Source organism: Papaver somniferum, chromosome 3 (genome assembly GCF_003573695.1).
Source record: "Papaver somniferum cultivar HN1 chromosome 3, ASM357369v1, whole genome shotgun sequence".
NCBI classification, from domain to species: Eukaryota; Viridiplantae; Streptophyta; class Magnoliopsida; order Ranunculales; family Papaveraceae; genus Papaver; species Papaver somniferum.
In genome coordinates this window covers 182,350,240-182,364,924 of record NC_039360.1, presented here as the reverse complement: position 1 = coordinate 182,364,924, position 14,685 = coordinate 182,350,240, and the positions used below count along the sequence as shown (strand labels likewise).

The following is a 14,685-nucleotide window of genomic DNA, read 5'->3' as shown; positions in this document are numbered from 1 at the left end:
TTCAAAACAGTTCTTCATTTTTCTAACATCCTTTTCCGACCAGAACCAATCTTTCTCAAAAAAAAAACTCTTAAGCTATACATATTAGAAAGCATATAGTTGATAGTCTTAGTATTACAGACTTTAATTTTAACAGACGAAAAGTAGTTGTAATGTTTACATCTTGTTAAAAGATTACTTCAACAAGATGTAACTTGGTACATAGCTTAAATTCATGACCGAACCAATATATGAGATCGTACCAAGTTTGATTAACATACAAGTGTATTTACTTTAATTATAAAGACAAACAATATAACGCGGAAGTAAAGTAAAACACACGACACACAAGATTTTGTTAACGGAGAAAACTTTAAGGCAGATTAACCCCGGGTCCAGTTTTGAATACTCTCAGAATTAAGTCGATATACAAATTGATTACTGCAACTTCGTATAGTTGGGACCAAGTAAATTATTCCTATTAATTGAGTTCTTTCAGTATCTCTGTTCCTACAACCAGTTTACGCACGTGAATTCCAAGGTAGATTCCACTGAATCAAGTATATGTAAAATGGTTTTATCACTAAAATTGACAAATAGGGAGATTGTTAGAGCATTGCTCTGTGAACCTACTGGCGTTGGTATGTCAAGTTATCAAATTTAGATGCCCAAACACATTCTTGATTCAGTAAACTAAAGTCAGTTTCGGGCTAGATCAGGATTAAGAAGTAGAGTACGTAATCAAAGTTATCCTTGAAGACTCACGAAAACATGTACGGAGAACTTCATGAAAGGTTAGTAACAAATACTTGATTTTCTTGTTTATTTTGCCTCTCTATCTATCGAAACAAAGTGCTCACTCTTTAGAACAATTCTTATGATGGTAAATATACTTTTGTATACACCTGAGAATTTTTCAAGCCTCAGAATTTAGTGAAAATAACCATTGACCTTAGGAAGGTCTCCATATTATAGTGAATGAAAATACGAAACTAACAATCCAAGAATCAATTCCGAGTTATAACGAAGAAGTTATTAGTGATTTACTAAAGGGGAAAATGTAAGGCTAAAGGTTGATTACGTGAACAGGAAATTGTTCGCGAACTTTTAGCAACAATTTGTGAAATGGAACCGTAAATACGTGACGCAGGGTCCGTTTTAGTCAAGTACTCCATCCGTTTCTAAAAAATAGAGTTGTTTGGTTTGTAGAAAGATTAAGAAAACTAATCATTGTAGCCACTTTTCCATATTTTTTCCTAATTTGTCCTTGGTTTGATATCAGAGAAAAAATGGAGAGAAAAGTGGTCCCTTTTTTGTGTTAAGAGGGAAAAATAAGAGAGAGAAGTGGTCCCTCCATGGGTAGATTAGTAAACTCGTAATCTTTGACTTTCCATTTATGGAAAGCAGACTTTTTTTTTGACATGTATCCAAATAAGGAAATTAACCTATTTTTTAGAAACAGAGGGAGTAATTGGTGTTTTATTTCCTAGACAAGGTGGCATCATTTTTAAGAAACTTAGCCTTGATCATTCACTATAAATAGAGGTTTCATGTAACTACAGAAACCATCCCTGGGAAAATTGTGTGTGAGTTGCATAAGGTTGTTTTCCACATCTTTGTTCTTCACGAACAAGCACTACACCAAATTCTGGGATTAGAAAGCCGTTACTAAAACGGATTGTAACGGCAGTGGGGCCGTTACGAATTTTAAGTTGTTGTAACAGGCAAAAGCCGTTACTACGTGGCAAGTCGTAATAGCCAGGAGCCGTTACAAAATATTTGTAACAGACACTCGTAACACCTTGAAGCCGTTACGAATTGTTTTGTAACAGCAAAAAAAATTACTGCCAGTCAATATTGACCAGGGCCATATTGACCAGCAGTACATTTTCCGCCGGAATTCCAATAACCTGCCTACCCTTTTCATTCCATCACAGTCACATCACATTCAGTCAATTCATATAGCTTTCAATCAAAGAAGAACATAAATTCTTCCAAGTACCAAATTTTTTGTAAGTATCAAATTCTAAGTTAAAAAACTTGCCGAGTTCATAGAAACTTCCTACATTATAACTTACAAAGCTTACAACATTGAAAAGCAACAATCAGAGATGCCAGTCAGTTCATAGATAGTTCATAAGCCAAGGGGACTTCCATGCCCAAGGATATTCAAACCCTTTCTTGATAGAAGGTACCCCACCAAACCTGCAATCAAGATATGTGAATTAGATGAGGCAAAGCAAAGTCTATCGGTACTATAAACAAGATGTTACCAAGAACCACATAACCTCAATGAAAAGTAAACATGTCAGTAGTGTCAATCCACTCCCAAAAGAGTATATAGTTAAGTATGATGTAATCATAAAGGACTTACGAGCTGATATTCTCAGTGTCACCATCGATCCCAGATTTATCCCACACGTCAGATTAGTGTTATGCTTCACTCCATTGATGTTGTAATTCCATTACCCACTATCGGGAACCTGAAAATACAAAGCACCAGTTAGCCTCTAGTTCATCATATACAAAACACCACAAGGAAAACATCTACCATACAAATCAGTTCAAGACACTTTGCAACCCACCTATTATATTTAAGAAGTGAATCAAGTTTCAGTGACTTCAAAAAGATGATTACAGTCACTAATAAGTAGATTGTCAGCGTGAATCTAGAGACAACAAACTCAATACCGTCTAGGTATAGTATATATGCAGCTGGCCAGTACCCCGGGATTCATGTTACTGTGCACCAAACCATTTAAAGAGGCACTCAGCTTTAACTCTAAGCATTTGCCACACACCTAACTTATAAGACTTTGGAAGTTCCAGGTCAACGTTGACTTTGAAACCGACATGAGTATTATGGGGTTGGGGACCTAAAAAGAAATCACCCAATACTCTTTAACTCATGTCAACGAGAAACTCAGGTGATTGCCAAGATATTGTTCAGTATTAAGGGACTATTTTCAACTATCAAGAGACTGACCTTTTTCTTAGCATCTTGGAATAATGCACGAACATGGAGAGCACCAGCTATCAAGGGTACTTGCAGAATACTCCCACTCCCTGCGACAAGCAGCAATCATGTCAACACTTCTGTTAATATTGTCTTGGTAGCGGTTAACAACATCAATCCAAGGGAACTGTAGTCGATATCATTTTCATTCTAATATCTGGTGAACCCCAAGAATGTCAATCAAGACATTACCCTGTCAACCAATCTAAGAACATTAAATTCTTAAGAAATACCCTGAATCATACTTGGAAGTTGGAACATCTCTTCCACCTCGTAATTTGAATACTAATTAAAAAAAAACATCTCTATGACCGTAGGATATGTTTGAGAATATAACGAAGAACTGCAAGGCAGTAAGCAACTTACATCAACAGCGTCAGTACCCTTATCCATGAGATATATCTTTGTCAAGACCCCTAAACTGATCTCTCCTGAAAAATGCAAACAGAAAATATTATGAATAAGGAACTGGGTCGTAGGACTATACCTTCTCAACAAATGAGCAAACCATGTTCTCAATATTCGCATTGATGCTATCAAATTATAAAGAAAACCATCTACAGAGCCGGGTTTACCAGTCAATTCCATATTAAGAAAATAAGTTGAATCATAATATATCATGAATTACAGCAAGAGAACTAGGAGCATCGATCTACAATTCAAACCTGACGAAAAGGTAAATGATTCAATGAAACATACCAATGACAACTTTTGTCAACCCAAGTGTATTAGTGTCCCTTACCATACCAATGTTTGAGAATATAACAGATTAGTTTGTTACAATAAACTAGCAATCTAGTATCCCCTAATACACAGCACATGCCATAACCCAGTAATATAATTCATTCGGTAAAAAAAAAGTAAAACTCACCTTTCAATAACTGATACTAAATTTTTTGGGTGATATTTGTCTTTCAGCCTATATCCAAAACCAAATTCAGTCAGAATATACAAAAGATGAAATAAGCACAAACAGCTGCGGTGAAAATGAACAAAATGCGTTTACCACTCGTCATCCTTGTGTGCATCAAAGAAAGTACGTTTCTGAGTAGAAATGTACTCTGATCTGTATTCCTGATACCTAAACAATCAAAAGCAGATTTTACTCCATCGTAAATAAATGCATAAAGAAAGCAAATCAATTTCTGTATCAATCTGCGACTGCCCCTAATATACCTGTGCTCAGCTTCAGCCGGCAGTATATCATCTTCAAGCTCTTGAATAAATTGCTTATACGACATTAAGCCTTCCCTGTAACAATTTACAAATAGATCATTTACCTAATAGAAACACATATGAGAAGCCAAATCGAAAGCATCATGTAAACCAAGATAAATACAAGACAAACCCATGAAGTAAGAAAGGAACCAAACCAAGCTATGTACAGAATTTTTTAAAGTGCCATGGTGCAAGTCAAAGGATCAAGGTTATGTAGATAATTAGCTAGACATCTAGACATCCTCACATCAGGAGACAGTGATGCATAAAAACATACCAAATGCAAAGTAGTCCTGCAAAGGACCAAATATTTCGTTTTTCTCCCTCAGTTCCTATGCCTAAAGGATAAACATCCAAACAAGATAGGTACAGGTTGCAAATTGTTATGCTAAGCTGAATATGGTTTATTACCAAAGACATAACCTCAATTAGTTTGAACTAGTAGCTTCCACAATCATCTATTTTTCTAGAACAGTAGTGATGACCATTAAGTTCATAACTAATGGCTGGAAATGTGCATCCCACTACTAAGAAAAGGTTCCAACTGAATCTGTCCCTGATTTGCAACTATTCCTTCTAACTGAAGAGTACATCCTCATAAACATATACCATGACAGATTCTCAAAGAACTATTAAGCAAAGAGAAAAAAAAGAAGTAACTCAAAAATTGAGAAGGTGATGTGTTTTGCAAAAGTTTGAACCACTTAACGTGGAAATATCTAATAAAGGACGACAAGGAAACCAAACGAAGCCCGTGACCAGCTCTGTAATTCAAAAATGTGGGTGAAATTCACACATGAAACAAGGCAATCAGAACTTCCAATTGATCTAGACAACAGAGACTCGAGAGCCAACAACAACTTGTTTGTCAGTTTATTGTCAGTCAACATCAACTTCTTAGTAGCTAGCTCCAACAAAAAGTGAGTAAGAACTGAATTTAACTTCCATTACCAGCAAACTTCTCCTTCTGCTAATCTCAGTATCACTCAATCAAGCCCCTTCCAAATGCATCATCCACACAAAACTGACTACTCCCTCTACTTCTTAACCTGAACTGCAAACAACCATAGCTCAAACATTCTAGCTTCAACTACCAATCAATCATAAAAAAAAACAACAAACCCAACAACATTAAAATTACCTTAGAAGTAGTTAGAACAACACCATCAGCACTACCAGAAGCAATCCAGAACCAATCCCAACCCCTTGTAGCTTCTCAGTTAACTTATCAACTTCATTCTCATCTGCATCTGAATAAAATGCCCTAAATCAGAAACCCAAATCTCATAATCGATTGAAAAAGAAACCCTAAAACAAATACCTAAATCTAGCTGAAAATAAATCGAAATCAAAACCAAAAATAGATACCTAAATTAAACAAAGTAGAACAGATGCTTTCTCACGATTAGCTGAGAGTGAAGATCAGTTCTTCCAAGTGCGAACTCCGACGAACAAACTAAAATCGAATCATAATACAGACTCAAACCCTAAAATCGATTTATGAATCCCTAAAAATCCTATTATAGATGATGAAGAAACTGAATCGAAACTGATTCATCAAACTCGATCTAGTTTTATCGGCTGAGAGGAAGAGAAGAAGGCTGAGAGCAGAAGAGAGAAAAAAAAGAAACGGAAAATGAAATTCGATCTGGTTTCAGTAGGGTATACAGAAATCACACATGTGAATCGCATACGCATGGGGGGAATATCCTCTAACGTTACTCCTCTTGGGTGGAAACACAATGGTACGCGTGTGAATGTCACACTCACAGACTCCAGGTGTTACAACCCAGGTGTGACGAAGCGTGTGGCTGACACGCCTAAAAAAACATCGTAACGGCTGACCTCTGTTACGAATTTCGTAACGGTCCCCACCTGTTACGAATACTTTTGTAACGGCCATTTGTAACGGGAATTTTGTATTGGCTATAAAGCCGTTACGGATTTCTGTTACTAATCCGGGAATTTGGTGTAGTGAAGAGTGAGTTTTTGAACATTTATTTGGGATTGTAAAGCACAAGCAAGCTATCTTCTTTGATGATTACAAAACTTGTATCTATGTTGAAAAAACGTGGGTCTAACAACCACACCCAATATTTCGTTTAGGAAATCTGTATGGACTAACTCCAATATAATTCCAATAGAATCAACTAGACAGTCAGACTCAATCAAGGAAAATATCCAAGAGTTATATCTCAATTTCTCAAATCAATCTCAATCGAACAGATAGAAATCTGTGAGCTGGATTAATATGAGAAATAACTTGGATGGTACCAAAGACCAATATCCAAGCGTCAATCAATTTTAATCAATAACCAAAGGTTGCATTCACCAATTGATTGAACTACGTACAACCTGTGATATTTCAATTATATAAAAAATATAACACGTAAAAGAAATAACAAAGACACCGGAAATTTTGTTAACGAGGAAACCGCAAATGCAGAAAAGCCCCGGGACCTAGTCCAGATTTGAACACCACACTGTATTAAGCCGCTACAGACTCTAGCCTACTACAAGTTAACTTCGGACTGGAATGTAGTTGAGCCCTAACCAATCTCGCACTGATTAAGGTACTGTTTGAGGGTGAAAACGGTTTCTGCTGATTTTGGTAATTTCGGGTATGTGGGTGAGAAACGAATTTAAACCCTAAACAATGTACTGCAAGGGAGTACTTTAGATTCGAGAGATCAATTTGTACAAATCCGGCCTAAACCAAGAAATGGTCGTTCCAGACTTGCTTCGGTCACAAAGTGAAGGATAAGGGTTGGTTTTAGGGAGGGAAGCGAAGAAAGTGTTGAGACCATAATAGTTGATACTGGAAGAGTAGTTGTTTTCTACGAATTGTATCAGAAAGTGGGAAGCTAACAGATGGAAAGCTAGCAAATGTTTTTTAAGTGTTGTATGCTCCTGACCTGAACTTGTTGTTCGGTGGAAATAGGTAATGCCTATTTATACAATTCGAAGTGAAACGTACTCTGGTCTCATTAAGAAATGGAAAACGGGTGAGTAAATGGGAGGAGGTGGTAACCGGTAACGCCTGGAATTGATGTTCCATAAAAGAAAGTGTTTCACCATTACTCCCTGTATTTACTAACCGCCTCATCCTTATGATACTTTTTTATAATGGGCGTAGTGTACGCCGCACGTTGTAAACCACCAAACCAATACCCAATGGGCATCCCCCAGTTTGTGACATGCGTTGATGTCTCGAGTGTTTTCATGGAAAACATATAGCATGTTGTTGTCGTCTGGCAAGTCGAGCTTGGGAGACTTGCCGGCTCGGTGACCTTCGACGGTCGATATTTTGCATCTTAAGAGGAAAGGTAGCCGTTGATTATTGCAACCCTTTGTTTGGTAGCCAGTGGCATGAAAGCATGCTCGGTATGGCTTTAATATGGCCTAGTTTAGGCGCGTCCAAAAGTTAGGGTTTTGGCTTTGTTGAGGCGCGACCACATTAGGGCCAAAAGTTGTCATGCGTTAGCTGGTAACCTTGGACGGCTAAGATATGCATCTTAGGATTGAAGGGTGGTCGTTGATCGTCGCACACCTTCGTTTTGGTAGCCGCATAGGGGAGGCTGGCATGGTATGGCGCGGCAAGGTGGTTGGCATGCCATTGGCACATGTGGCATGGCATGCCTTGTCGCGGTTTGGCGTGGCCAAAACTAGGGTTTTGGGCCAAAGGTTACCATGCGTTGTCTGGCGACCTTGGACGGCTAGGATTTGCATCTAGGATTGAAGGGTGGCCTTTGATCGTCGCACGCCTTCGTTTTGGTGGCCTCAAAGGGAAGGCCGGCATGGTATGGCGTGACAAGGTGGTTGGCATGCCATTGGCACATGTGGCATGGCATGCCTTGGCGCGGTTTGGCGTGGCCAAAACTAGGGTTTTGGGCCAAAGGTTACCATGCATTGTCTGGCGACCTTGGACGGCTAGGATTTGCATCTAGGATTGAAGGGTGGTCGTTGATCGTCGCACGCCTTCGTTTTGGTAGTTGGATAAGGAAGGCCGACATGGTAGGGCCAAGGAAAATGGCGCAGCCGGCTTGGCAAGTGGGGCCAAGGGTTTGGACGGCTTGGCATGGTGGGGCCAAGGCAGAATGGTGCGAACGTCTTGGCATAGTGGGGCCAAGGCAGAATGGTGCGGACGGCACGGCATGGTAGGGCCAAGGCAGAATGGTGCGAACGGCTTGGCATAGTGGGGTCAAGGCAGAATGGTGCGGACGGCTTGGCATAGTGGGGCCAAGGGTTTGGACGGCTTGGCATGGTAGGGACAAGGGATTGGCATGCCATTGGCGCATGGTGCGGCCAGCATGGCTAGGGCCAGGGGTTTGGAATGTCATTGGCGCATGGTGCGACCAGCATGGCTAGGGCCAAGGGTTTGGCATTCCATTGGCGCATGGTGCGGCCAGCATGGCTGGCATGCCTTGGCGCGGTAAACGTGGCTGGCATGATTTGTCATTGGCACCGTGGTGCGGTTGGCATGGTTGGCATGCCTTGGCGCGAAGATGTGGCTGGCATGGTTTGCCATTGGCAAAGTGGTACGGCTGGCATGCCTTGGCGCGAGGATGTGGCTGGCATGGTTTGTCATTGGCACAGTGGTGCGGCTGGCATGGTTGGCATGCCTTGGCGCGGAGATGTGGCTGACATGGTTTGACATTGGCACAGTGGTGCGGCTGGCATGGTTTGCCATTGGCACAGTGGTGCGGCTGGCATGGTTGGCATGCCTTGGCGCGGTAGCATGAGAATTAGAGTTTGGCATGGATGATGTTAGTCAATATTAAGGGTTTTGTCGTGGAACATGACCCATGTAAAAAAAAAAGGTACTCGGTAATTCTTACGTAGGCATGCTGATTGATTCAATAAATGTGCTAATGGTGATAGTGACGTCATATCGGATGTATAGTTTTACGATTTTAACCCTAATCTAAAAACCGCCATCAACATTAAGTCCCCTGCTTAGCTCGGAACAGGAGCATTGTTGCGAGGTAAGCATAAGATGGTGACAGGCTAGGACAAAAAATCGAAACAACAAGTCATGATAAGATGGTCAGGAAAGTCTGATTAACCTTTTTCGAGAGGTAAAGAGAGGCTGTACTTCCCGTGTTGGCGGCCTTGCATAAATTGTACTGGTGGTGCAGACCGTGGAGTGGTGAGATGAAAATTGCCGGCTTAGTCTGGCCATGTATCACCTTGGATGGGTTAGGGAAAATCGTGACGCTGGCTTGGCGAGTTTGTTGGTGTTGGTGCGGAAAGTCATGGCGCGGCACGATGGCGCAAGGCATGACACGGTTTGGTGAGGCAAAGCATGCGCGAACGGTGGTGCAAGGCATGACACGGTTTGGTGAGGCAAAGCATGCGCGGTTTGGCGTGTGGGCTAAGGCAATGGGGTGGGTGCTCTTGGCATGGTGATTTGTCTTCGTGGGCCCAATTGCCTCCTTTCCTTACTTGACTCAAATAGGAAGTCCTTTCCTTATTCAAACTCCCAAGTATCACGCCTATAAAAGGAAGGCCGGCCTCTCCTTTTATTTCACACCTATATTTTTTTAATTCTAGTCGTGTGGTAACAGTAAAGCGGACGAGCGAATTCCAGATATGTCTCCCAACACTTCCTCTTTAACTTGCTTTTCTTGTTTTGTTTTTTTTGTGTTAGTGCAAACCCTATATGTAGGCGTACCTTTTCATGTACTTGTAGAAATATTGTCCTTCTACGTTGGTATGAATCCTAGCCGTAGGTATGCTTTGCACGAACTTGTAGTAACATTTAGGTATCGTATTGATGTTGGCCGCCTCAATTACCGTGCAAAGTAGGCATGCATGAGCTGGTAATTGTCATTCCCTTCCCGTGAAAACCTAGCTTCTAGGGTTTACTTCTTTTTCCTGGTGTAGCCGTGTGTATGGTTCCCGTGGTGGGGCGCGCCTCCTCGGCCGGGCGCGAATTTCCCGCTGCAGGGTACGGCCTTGGCATGAGGTGGTGATGCAGGGTCTGTCAGTTCCATTTCTTTGCCTATGCGCATTATGACTTTGAAACAAATTGGCTTGCGTCCAGGATGGATCTCCTGTGTCTGATAAAATAATTTCCATGCACTTTCCATAATAATTTCTCTTCGTATTGTTCAATTGTAGTTATTTCGAAGGTGGAAGTAGCGTGGGAGAATCTTCGTTAAGATGTCATTTGAAAAAAAATTTGTCGTACCGAATGATGTTGGCAATTCCAAGCCAAACATAGATGATGAGTTATTTACAACATCCTCCACGATTAGGAGAAATCATCCCAAGTATGTGTCGATTCTTCTGACTGGTCCGGAAAGTGAAAGAGAGGCCAGGTTGGTTCGGCCAGGAAGTGTAATAAGGTTTTGTCTTCAGAGGAAAGAGTATCATGCTTCTCCTATTGACTTTAAAATCTCTGTGAGTCTGTTCCGTCCCTTTGAGAAATAGATGTGATTCATGATGAGCCAGGAATGTGTAAAAGCCAGTTTGACCAAGGTGCAGATCATTGATGTTGCCGCGGCTTCCGCAGTGCTTCAAATTAGGAAAGATATTCCAGGCTTGGTTGCTTTTATTTCCAGATGGTGTCCATACACTCACACGGCCATATGCAAATGGGGTGAAATGACTATCTCCTTAGAGAGCGTGGCCGTGTTGTTGAACCTTCCAGTAATAGGAAACTTCGATGTCAAATTGTCTGCAGATGAAGAAGAAATGCGCGCCGCTCTGGTTGCGAAATCAAAAGATTCGTTCGGAAAGAAAACGAGACGAGGTGCTTCTATGGCTGCTGGGTGTCTCAGTGGTTTCTCGATGAGTTGGAGCTGAATCAGAAGAATAGTACGCTTCATGTTGCGGCGTTCTTGGCTCTTTGGTTATCCAGAGATGTTTTCGATGACAACTCGGGTAAGAAGGAGATAAGACAGGAATTTATCAAGTTTTCCATAAAATTGGCAAAAGGTGTCGTTCTCCCTATTGGCGGCTTGTTTCTTGGTTCTCTGTACACACACTTGGATCAGCTGGTCGCGGATATGTGCGCTTCAAATGGTTACATGAAAGTGGATTCGTATATTCATGTTGCCTTTCTCCAAGCGTGGCTGTGGTAGCACTTCGAAAGGTATGATCCAAAACCGTTGGTCGTACTTCCCGAGTCTTGGGGTGGCTCAAGAATACTGCATTGGTCGAATAGGCTCCCAAAGATTGGTTCGAACCTGGTTGGATTCCTTGACAACTCGCACATGGTCAATTTTCGTCCATGGTCTCCGGTGCATACTTCTATAACTCAGATCAGTACCTTTGCTCCTGCTCTGCGCATGTCTTTGTCTTATGATAAAGAGGATATGAGTGTTGGAGAGATGGTGTTCATGCGAAGCTCCACGCCCGGTCATGTGCCATCTTTCTTTCGAGGATCTTGTAAAGCAGTCTCTTACAATATCGATAGGGAGGCTCGACATATGGGTTTTGACCAAGGGGTCCCACTTGTTCGTCAGCCGGTTGTTCCAGAAATCTCGTTGCCAACTGTTCTCGATGCTACTGTTCTTGTGTCGGGTAAAAATCTCCCTTTCCTGCTTGCGGAACAAAATCCATCAACAACCTCCAAATATAACATATCTTGGCAGGATAAGTTTCTCGTTTTCCATGGATTCGTGAATGATGTGGACATGTGGTAGAAAACCGTCGCGGTAAGCCTTGTCCTGCGGTTTTAGCGGAGCATCCACTGCTGAGGGATCCTTCTTCGCCCAAGCGAAAATCCGTTAGCCCGAATGCTGATAGTCCCCAAGTGAAGGATCGAAGATCTAAAAGCCGTGCAGATGGTTCCCAGTCAGTTTCGACAGCCCTACCGACTTTCAGTTCGTCCAATATGCGGGTACGTATGATTTTCCTCTTGACTTTAGTTAGATCGTGTATATCCTTGTTTCTTTTCTGAGTATCTGTCTTTGTATCTTGCCTAGGGTCTCAGCAGCGTGAACGCCTTTACCAAACTTGCAAGTAGTCAGAAAACATCGCTTCTCGAGATGGAGGGTGGCGGTGCTGAGCCTATCCATGGCGATGGGGAACCCGAGAAGGATGAAAGTTCAGAGTCCAGTGATGGCGAGAGTAGTTCTTCCGACAGCAGTGTTGAATCTTCCTATAGTCGGTCTGAAAGCGAATCAGTGAGTCTTCGGCATGTTTTTTCTTCTTTCCTCCCTCCCTTTCTCTTTGGAAAATATCTAATCTGTGATATCATAGGGGGAAGCCGTTTCTGAAGATGGCCCTGAGATGGAGACTAGAGGAGATACAGCTTTGTCTCCAACTGTGGCAGCCGCACCGGGTGACCTTGAAATGGATGTTGATCGAGATGAAAACGTCGTTGTGACTCAGAAAATGGAGAGTACTCCAGTGGCCACAGGTGCAATTGTCGTTAGGAATCCCTTTCCTGTCGCTGATGCAGTCGGGGGCGCCACTTTCAATCCTCCATACCTGGTTCCTGATCCGGATCATGTGTTGATCAGGGGATTTAGCGTGCCAGCCAAACATGCGGCGCTATACACTAGGATATGGGAAAGCTACGGACATATCTCCACGACCAAGAAAATTACTAGTCGATTTGCGTTGGTTAAGCGTGTGGAGGAAGCTTTGTCTTAGATTGACGATATGTGCAACGTGACAAGTCATACTGTTTCCGAGGATGTAGTCTCGAGCTGGAGGTTGCATCGTGACGTGTGTGTAAACTTCGAGTTCAATGTTCCTTGGTTCGTTGAAGGTCTCTCTGAGGTTGAAAAGTTGCTGGGCGAAACAGTCGAAAGTCCTTCTGCGGATACGGTAAAGAAGCAGGAAGCGGAAGTCGAAAAGTTGTCCAGGAAGTTGAAGTTTAAGAGGACGGCTCTCCAAAGCACGAAGGAGGCTTTCTCCAAGAAGAGAAAGACATTGTTGAAAAACTTTCCTTGAACGCATTTCTGTCTTCTGAACTTCTTATTTTAGGTTTTTTTTTTTGAAAGGCAAATGAAACACCTGGTTTATGGTTTTGATTTTCAGAATTTTTGGGTTGGTAGACAAATGTTACCCTGAGGGTTTTGAATTATTATTTAAAATGAATCGTTTTAGAATAATGATGTTTTGGTTATGAACATAAGTGTCATGAGTACCCCAGGAGGTCATGGAATTGTGAATGTTGTGCGATAGAAGAAAGCATGAAGCACGGGAAAATATGGATATTGGTTTTTATTTCCCCTGTGAAGACTTGAGGTAGTAGACCATGTATTTTGTCTAGAAAGACTTACTCGGTTTTTCGGATCTTCTGGTGAAAAAGAAATCTCCCGGATGTAAGACCGAGTTTTGTGGGAAACATCACCGTGACTGTAGAAAATACCATTCATTCCTTGTTGTGTCGCTGTTCCCTGGTTGGATCGTTTGATTTTAACCCCTCAGAAGTCCCCAGTCGTCCCTTTCCGTGTTATGACTGGTAATCGAGCCGCCTGGTAGCTGAGTCGTCGATTCCTGAGCGGATAGTTGATTCTACTGTCCTGACGTCTGGGTCGAGGTATGACACCGGGGATTGAAAACTGACGTCGTGACCGAAAGATCAATATCCCACTGTGGTCGCCAATTGTTTGAGGGTGAAAACGGTTTCTGTTGATTTTGGTAATTTCGGGTGTGTGGGTGAGAAACGAATTTAAACCCTAAACAATGTACTACAAGGGAGTACTTTAGATTCGAGAGATCAATCTGTACAAATCCGGCATAAACCAAGAAATGGCCTTTCCATACTTGCTTCGTTCACAAAGTGAAGGAGAAGGGTTGGTTTTGGGGAGGGAAGCGAAGAAAGTGTTGAGACCAGAATAGTTGATTCTGGAAGAGTAGTTGTTTTCTACGACTTGTATCAGAAAGTGGGAAGCTAACAGATGGAAAGCTAGCAAATGTTTTCTGAGTGTTGTATGCTCCTGACCTGAACTTGTTGTTCGGTGGAAATAGGTAATGCCTATTTATACAAGTCGAAGTGAAACGTACTCTGGTCTCATTAAGAAATGGAAAACGGGTGAGTAAATGGGAGGAGGTGGTAACCGGTAACGCCTGGAATTGATGTTCCTTAAAATAAAATGTTTCACCATTACTCCATGTATTTACTAACCGCCTCATCCTTATGATACTTTCTTATAACGGGCGTAGTGTACGCCGCACGTTGTAAACCGCCAAACCAATACCCAATGAGCATCCCCCAGTTTGTGACATGCGTTGATGTCTCGAGTGTTTTCATGGAAAACATGTAGCATGTTGTTGTCGCCTGGCAAGTCGAGCTAGGGAGACTTGCCATCTAGGTGACCTTCGACGGTCGAGATTTTGCATCTTAAGAGGAAAGGTAGTCGTTGATTATTGCAACCCTTCGTTTGGTAGCCAGTGACATGCTCGGTATGGCTTTAATATGGCCTGGTTTAGGCGCGGCCAAAAGTTAGGGTGTTGGCTTTGTTTAGGCGCGACCACACTAGGGACAAAATTTGTCATGCGTTAGCTGG

The 14,685-nt window shown here is 42.0% G+C and overlaps 1 long non-coding RNA gene across 2 annotated transcripts; it reads right to left on the bottom strand.

Annotated features, from left to right (window-relative positions):
• Positions 1-1,892: 1,892 nt before the first annotated feature.
• LOC113361949 lies at positions 1,893-5,773 on the bottom strand. 2 transcript variants are annotated; one of them, XR_003365437.1, is made up of 10 exons: positions 5,582-5,773; positions 5,355-5,463; positions 5,165-5,262; positions 4,172-4,246; positions 4,002-4,076; positions 3,867-3,914; positions 3,362-3,426; positions 2,966-3,188; positions 2,354-2,462; positions 1,893-2,184 (listed from the first exon to the last, which is right to left on the bottom strand). It is a non-coding gene; the product is annotated as an uncharacterized LOC113361949 (long non-coding RNA). The 2 variants fall into 2 exon arrangements; XR_003365436.1 differs by having other exon boundaries at positions 2,966-3,045.
• Positions 5,774-14,685: the final 8,912 nt, after the last annotated feature.